Below are 7,938 nucleotides of genomic sequence, written 5' to 3'. Positions count from 1 at the left end.
AGTTTCCATCAGCCTGGTCAGGGAAAATAGAGAACAGAGACCCAATTAATGCCTTTTGTGCCAGCCAAACTCAAGGACAGTGGAAGTCAGGGGAACAGATAACACAAACCACAGTAAAGCCAGGCAGACCAAAGATAAAAGTCAAACAGTAAAGCAGACTAAAGAATAATCCCAAACTCCCCTATATGCTCAGCATATTGATGCGTCAGCATATTAAAAACACACTTGGAAAGCTAATGAATATTCAATTAAAACCCTCCCCTAAAATTCTTGCCCTCTGAAGAAAGATAAAAACCATCAAGACAAAGATCCAGTGCAGGCTTGCTCTAGAGCAGGCCTCCTCAAACTACGGCCCGCGGGCCACATGCAAATACAAATATTGTATTTGTTCCCGTTTTGTTTTTTTACTTCAAAATAAGATATGTTCGGTGTGCATAGGAATTTGTTCATAGTTTTTTTAAAAACCTATAGTCTGGCCCTCCAACGGTCTCAGGGACAGTGAACTGGCCCCCTGTTTAAAAAGTTTGAGGACCCCTTTCATACCTTGTACCTCGGTTGCAGGCTTGATCCCTGGACCAGGGCATATGCAGGCGGTAACCAGTCAATGTATCTTGCTCACATCGAGGTTTCTCTCTCTGTATTTCCCCCTCCCTTCCACTCTCTCTAAAAATCAATGGAAAAATATAATCAGATAAGGATTAACAACAACAACAAAAATAAATGTTGAGAGTTTCCTACTATCCAACACAATGCCAGGCACTAGAAATACACAGTACCTGCCTCTCTACTTGAGTTCCGAGTGGTAAGCACAGCATGTCCTTGAGTTTGGAAGAGGGAGTGAACTTCAAGTAGCATTTGAGCTGGAACTTGAAGGAAAGGTAAGATTCTTTGTGCATAAAGGGTGTCAGGCAATTCAAGGCAAAGGGATCAGGATGGGGAAAGGCACAGAGGCAGGCAAGAGAGGATATTACGTGTCCTGAAACAAAATCATGCAGGGTATAGAGTTGGAGACACAGGAAGGGTAGCTGGAGAAGAGGTTGGGAGGGCTTTGTATAACCTTCAAAAATGTTTAAAGTCTTTTCAGTAGGCAATGAGAAGTGTCAAAAGTTCTTAAGGCCAGATGTGATATGATCAGCTTTTAGAGAGCTCTCTTCTCAGCATTATAAAGGAAGGATTGGAGAATAGAGAGCCTGCATACAGGGAAGTGTTTAGAGTTGCTGGGGACAGGAGAACTAATATTTATTGAGGATCTGCAATGTGCCAGATTTAGGGCTAGGCTCTTCACATGTCATTATATTTAGTGTTCATTGTACATATATGGGGTAGAAATTATGATTCTCATTTAGGAGATGAGGCTAAATAACTTGCCCAAGATTACCCAGCTAGGTGGTTATGGAGCTGAGCTTTGATTCTGATCTCATTTCAAAGCTTCTGTTCTTTTCCTTCCACCAAAAGGGATGATGAGGGTTTGTTATGCCAGTGGCAATGCTAAGGAAGCATCCTCCCTCTCCATAGAAGACTCCTAATTTAGTTGCACCTCATTTGAAAGCTTCTCCATCCACTTCATCATTCTAATTGCTTTAATATGACAAATTGACCAATTACTAGCAGGTTCTTTATAACCATAGTAGAATTAGTTGCTCGGTTCAATCAAGCAACTGAAAAGTAACTGATTTGCAATGACTCAATTTATCAAAGTGTTCAGAATGGTTGGTGAGCACAGACATAACTTACATTAGCATTAGACAAATGTGTGCCATAGCATGCAAAGGGGATATCTCATTCTTCACAGATGACTTCTGAACTGAAAGGATTCTAATCCTAGCTCTATCTATAATCCAGTAGACAGGTCATAGCTTTGAGTGCTAAAAGATCATCTAGAAAACCTTCTGTTTTGTTTTGCTGATAAAGAAACAGAAGCCCAGAAAGCATATGGGAATTGCCAAGATCTCCCAGCCAGAAAGCAACAGAGGTTGGACTTGAACTATCTGCATTGTTCTGATGCCAGCTCCTAGAGAACTTTCCCACTATGGCTGCTGAACTGTGACATTGAGCAAGTCATTCAGCCTTTGGTATCCTCATTTACTTTGTCTACAGCATGAGAGGATTGGTAGGTGTATCAGTTAGCTTTTACCATGTAAGACATCACCCAAAACTTAGTAGCTTAAAATAAACTATTTATGCCGCTTATGATCCTGTAGTTTGTTCTGGTGGTTGTTCTGGCCAGGATTGGGTCAGCAGATCTCTCTTATGCTTCTGTGATCAGTTGGTGGGTCCAGGATGGCCAATTACAGCCCCACTATTGTTTCTAGTGGTTGATAGACCATTGCCTGGGGATTGGTTCTTCATCAGCTGGGGTACTTCCATTCTCCTCCATTAGGCTATTCCTCCATTTCATCTTCCAGCAGGCTTGCTCAGCCTTGTACACATGGTGATCTCAGGGTTCTGAGCATAGAAAGGAAGGGCAAACTCCGAAGAGCATATTTTTTTATCTTTAATTTCTTTTTTGGTTAAGGTATTACAAGTGTGTCCTCATACCCCCTCCCCATTACCCCCAACCTCCCCCACCTCCACTCATGCTCTCATCCCCCTGTTGTCCATGTCCATTGGTTTGGCTTATATGCACGCATACAAGTCCTTTGGTTGATCTCCGAAGAGCATATTCTTTGGAAACCTTTCCTATGCCATGTTTGCTGTTTTTCCATTGGTTAAAGCAAGTTACATGGTGTGGTAGGCAGCTTCAGAAATGGCTCCCAATGATTCCTATCTCATTCTGTATTCACCTCCCATCATGGGAGAGCTGGACCTAGAGACTTGTTTTTAATGAATAGAATATGCCCCAAATGATGGGATATCACTTCTGATATTAGGTTATAAAAGACTGTGACACTCTCTGACTCCTTTCATGTACTTGCTCTGATAAAGAAAGCTGCCACGTGTGAATTGCCCTATGGAGAGGTGCACATGTGAAAGAGGACAACAACCAATGAGGAACTGAGACTCTCAGCCTAATAGTTCGTTGGAGACTGAATCAATCTGCCAACAACCCTCAGTGAATGAGCTTGGAAGCAGACCCTTCCCAGCTGAACCTTTAGATGAGAACGCAGCCTTGTAAGAGACTTTGAAACAGAGGACTTAGCTAAGTCATGCCTCGATTCCTGACCCATCAAACCTGCATTGTTTTAATTTGGGAGTCGTTTGTTAAACAATGCAACTAATACACTTAGCTAACTCAGAGTCAGTGTGGAAGGAAGCTATGTAATGGTGTGGTTACAGGAAGGGTAATTATAGAAAGTATTCTCCTGTATTTGCAAACAATTTACCACAGATGAACTTTTTTTCCAGCCTGTGAAGTTTGAGATAGAGTACTTTTCACTACTTCCACAATTATTTATTCTCTGTGATAAATAATGGGGACAGATGATGAATAAGACAGAGACCAGGTTCCTGCCCTCAAGAGCTTACAGTTTGTGGCAGGGGAAAGGATATGGGAAAAGACATTAACTCAATAATTCCTTCTGGGATGATTCATTTAAAGTTATAAGTGATATGAAGGGTGAGTGTATATACCATATTTTTCCATGTATAAGACACCCCCCTGTATAAGACGCCCCCCACTTTTCCAACCCAAAATTAAGAAATCAATATTTTAAACATTTTGCTGGTTTTCCTCTTAAGGCCTTCTTCGTTTTTGGCATCTTAAGAAGTTGTTCTTCCTGTTTTCTTCACTGTCTGATCATACACTGAGTGGAAGGAGATCCAAATTGTCTCTCTGCAGCTCTATTTCCAAGCTCTTTTGCATAGCTGGTTACACTCAGTTTGAATTTTGCAGAGTAAGACAATCACTAACTGGTATTTATCTTTTTATTTTTTGACATCTTTATGGACTCAGATGTTCCAATCCCTGTTGCATCTGCACACTCTCCACCTCCAATTATGTCATCAGCTAATGTCAGTAACAATAAGGCTTGTGATTGGAGGAAGCCTGTTTGACAAGGCATGGGCAGCTACGAACCTGCGCAGCTCCCTTCTCGGCGGACTTTCATGTATAAGACGCCCCTCAATTTTCAGTCTAATGATTTTAGAAAAAAAATAGCATCTTATACACGGAAAAATACAATAATAGTCTGGGTTGATCGAAGAAAGCTTTTTGAGGAAGTTGAACTTTTTGGGTTTTTTTTATACCACTTTAATTTACTTTGCATTGAAATATAAGCCAGAGGAGGCAATTCTGTCCCTTTAATGTGGCAAAGGTGGCGGCAGGCCTTCTTCAAATCCATGAAGTGTTTCCAAGGTTACTTTTCCAGGTCCAGACAGGCTCCATCTCAGGGTTGAGAGAAGGTTTTCTAGGCTGCTTCCCATGGATTGTTTCCCTAATTGCCAGCATTACCTATATTTGGCACAACGCGGGCGGAGATGGGTCCATCATGATAGTAGTCATAAATAAAAACTCTGAATGTCACAAGTTGTACTTTGAGGAGATAGGCAGGTGAGAAAGAGGTGAAAGGGGAAAATTCCAGACAGAAGGAATGAGATCATTAAAGGGAAACTGGAGAGGTAGTCAGCAGCTATAGGACAAGTTCATATTTATGATCAAATTGTATCCTATTATGTGACAATAATATTGTGGGTTATGGTTTTTAAAAGTTCCTTTAGAGGTAAATGCTAAAATATTTATGGATGGTGTCTGGGATTTGCTCCAAAATAATCCAGTGGCAGGATGGGGTCCGGAGTAGGTGGAGCTGTAAATGAAACAAGATTTTCCAAATGAGTTCATGTTTATTGAAACCACATGATGGGTACCTGAGGGGTTATTATACTAGTCTCCCTAGTTTTGTATGTGCTTAAAAATTTAAAAACTCATATCCCGACCACATCTCCTGAAGGTTGTGTGTGTTCATGTTTGAGGTCACATCACATTTACCTCTTCCTGTTGCACTACAGACAGTAGAGCAGTGGCTCTCAAACTTCCTAATGCCGCGACCCTTTAATACAGTTCCTCATGTTGTGGTGACTCCCAATTTCATTGTTACAAATTGAACATAATTAAAGCATAGTGATTAATCACAAAAACAATATGTAATTATATATGTGTTTTCCAATGTATTTATGTATGTGTTTTCTGATGGTCTTCGGCGACCCCTGTGAAAGGGTCGTTCGACCCCGAAAGGGGTCACGACCTACAGATTGAGAACCGCTGCAGTAGAGGTTAGTGACATCTTTTGGGCAGGGGGATGGAATGAGTTTTATATTACAGCAAATGCAAAGGCATCTCAGATTCAAATCACATGGCTATCATAAAACAGAGTATTTGGGTAATTTCCCTTGCCTATTGGCTAAGGTGCTATATTGCATTATTTTTCATGATCATTTTTCACTAGCTGAGATGGTATCATATATGGTTTTCTATATAGTAGAATCGAATGAGGTGGTTCACCTGAGAGTAAGAGCCAGCGAAAGGATCCTGTTTAAATATTAGTTACTGGAATACTGAAAGAATTCTGTTATATGGCATTATATAATACTAGAGGCCCAGTGCACGAAATTGTGCGAGCATAGCTCGCCACTGCTTGCCACCACTCGCCACCCTGCCCATGGCCTGCCACCGAGAGCCATGAGCCTCCCCGCTTGCCTGCCACCAAGAGCTGTGAGCCACCCCACCCACCTACCCACTCCCTTGAGCTGCAAGCCACCCTGCCTGCCACTGTGAGCCACGGTTCACGGGTGCGGGGGGGGGGGGGGGGGGGGGGGCCGGGGGGGGGCAGTGCACCTGGGGAGGGGAGGGACTGAGAGGTGGTCAATGCACCTCATGGTGACTGGTCGAGTGGTCGTTCTAGTTGTTACACTTACGATCCCTGGCCTTTTATTATATAGGACGGACAGAATTAGAATGAGTGTATGAGTTCAGGAAGGCAAACAATAAAGTAGCAGAGATGGGAATCCCCCTTTGAAAAATTCTGGGTCAGCTTGCTTCAGCAATAAAGTATTATGGATTTCTTTGATTACGTTTTCCTTTGACTCATGTTATTTTGAGGTGGGTCAGACTGTGGAATTAATAGCAGGGATGGATAGATTTTATGAGTCAGGGACAAGATTTTAGGATTTTTTTCAGGAGCGGGCACCTGGCGCTGATGTTGAAGAGACAATGCTTCATGTTTATAACTGTCTCAATGTTAAGCTATTGGGGAACCGTATTTTGAGATTTTGATTCAGCTCTTTCTTGAAAATAATTTTGCCATCAAATCGAGTCTTTCTCCAACCCCTAATAAAGACTTCACTAGAGGCAGATATATGCAAATTATATTTCCCTTCTTAAGCCAAGGCTAAATAAAAGGGGAAATTATGAAAGATTGCTTATAGAAGCAAGGATTTTCAGTGCTCAAAGATGAATTTGGTTATTTCGAAACCATGATGAGTCTCCTTGTCAGTGTAAAGTAGGAACAGAATAAAGTAATGGGGAAAGTGACCCTGGGCACAAACATGTTCTCACACAGCGTTTGTGCTAAAAGCGTTGTTCCCTGAACCTTGGCAATTACAGGCACTTCCCTCTGCTTTGAAAAAGGTTTGGCAAATGAGAGGTTCCCCCCTTTTGTGTTCAGGCTGAGTTTGGCTTTGTTGCAGGGAAACACTAATTCCCAACTGTGCTCCCCGGGAGCAAATGGTTTGTTTTCTCTTCACTGAATCCAGCCTGGGGTGGGTTCTCACAGGCCAGACTGGCATAGAAAATCTATTTGGAGCAGCCTGTCCCCAGGAGGGAAGAAGGCAAGCTGATTGTACCGGGGAGCTGCAGCCACCATGCTGCGAGGGCGGGCCTTAACACGCAAAAAAGGCACACACAGAGCCCAAGGCAAACACAAGTCCCATTTGTGTGCCAACACCCACATGTACCACACACACTAAACTCCACCCCATACACCAGGCATGCACCTGATATGCCACACACATACCACACACCATATCTACCCACACACCATGTACACACGAACACACACATATGCAACTATGCACATACCACACACACCACACACACTACTACACACACATACACACCACTCACACTCCGCGTTGGTCATATACATCCATGCCACAAACACATGTATACACACACCTCATCACACACACTCCACATAAGTCACATGCACCACACACATTACACACACAAACCCACACTCACACCGCAGGTATCATGTATTCATTTAACAACACATCCAACTACGCTCATGCCCGCCACACAAACTCCATGCAAAAATCATACATCGACACACATCACATCCACACCAAACTACACACACATTTTACATTCCAGTCCTGTGCACCACACATGCAACACATACACACACTCCATAGCATCACAGGCATCCAGCTTGGTTACTTTCCGCTCAGCAAGGCTGGGACTACAGCCCTAGGCGGGTGGACCCGGGTTGTTGCAGGCGGGTGCCAGGCGTGGGTGCGGGGCTGGGGTTTCCCGAGTGGGGGCTGGGACTGGCGGCTTTCTGGGCAGGAGGGGCTGTGCACGGGCCCGAGGCAGATCCTCGGGGAGTGTGTGGGTGTGGGAAGGTGCGCGCGCCTCCCAGGGGCTGTGCCCAGACACCCTGGGAGGTGTGTACGTGGGAAATGTGCGGCGCGCGTGGGGAGAGGCTGTGTGTGCATGAGAGAACCTCGCTGGCAGATGCGCAGGGATCAGCCCGCTGAGCAGCACGGGTGGGCGTGTCCTCGGTGCGCGCGGCCCTCCGTGGAGGGTGGGTGTCAGTCCTCGAGATGACCCAGATCGAAGGGAAGTGTGCGTGGGAAGTGTGCGTGTAAACTGGTGTGCGTGTGGAAACCAAGCCGCCAAGGCGTATGTGTATTCATAACGGTCCTCCATCGGAAGGAGTGGGTGTGTGGCGAGGACTCGCTGCGACTGGAGGGCGCGCCGACGCCCGCGCCCCTGCGCGGAGT

At 44.4% G+C, this 7,938-nt stretch overlaps 1 protein-coding gene across 1 annotated transcript in view; it reads left to right on the top strand.

The window, feature by feature from the left end:
• The first annotated feature begins 7,682 nt into the window (after window positions 1–7,682).
• LOC102753447 (chromosome unknown open reading frame, human C3orf70) overlaps window positions 7,683–7,938 on the top strand; it is a 49,003-nt gene continuing 48,747 nt past the window's right edge. Inside the window, exon 1 of the mRNA XM_006773662.2 lies at window positions 7,683–7,739. The gene's annotated coding sequence lies outside the window, so the exon portion shown is untranslated. The remainder of the gene's footprint in view (window positions 7,740–7,938) is intronic.

Source organism: Myotis davidii, unplaced genomic scaffold (assembly GCF_000327345.1).
Source record: "Myotis davidii unplaced genomic scaffold, ASM32734v1 scaffold27, whole genome shotgun sequence".
Lineage (NCBI taxonomy): Eukaryota > Metazoa > Chordata > Mammalia > Chiroptera > Vespertilionidae > Myotis > Myotis davidii.
Note: the sequence above shows the minus strand (reverse complement) of the source record. Positions and strands in the feature narration are given on the sequence as shown.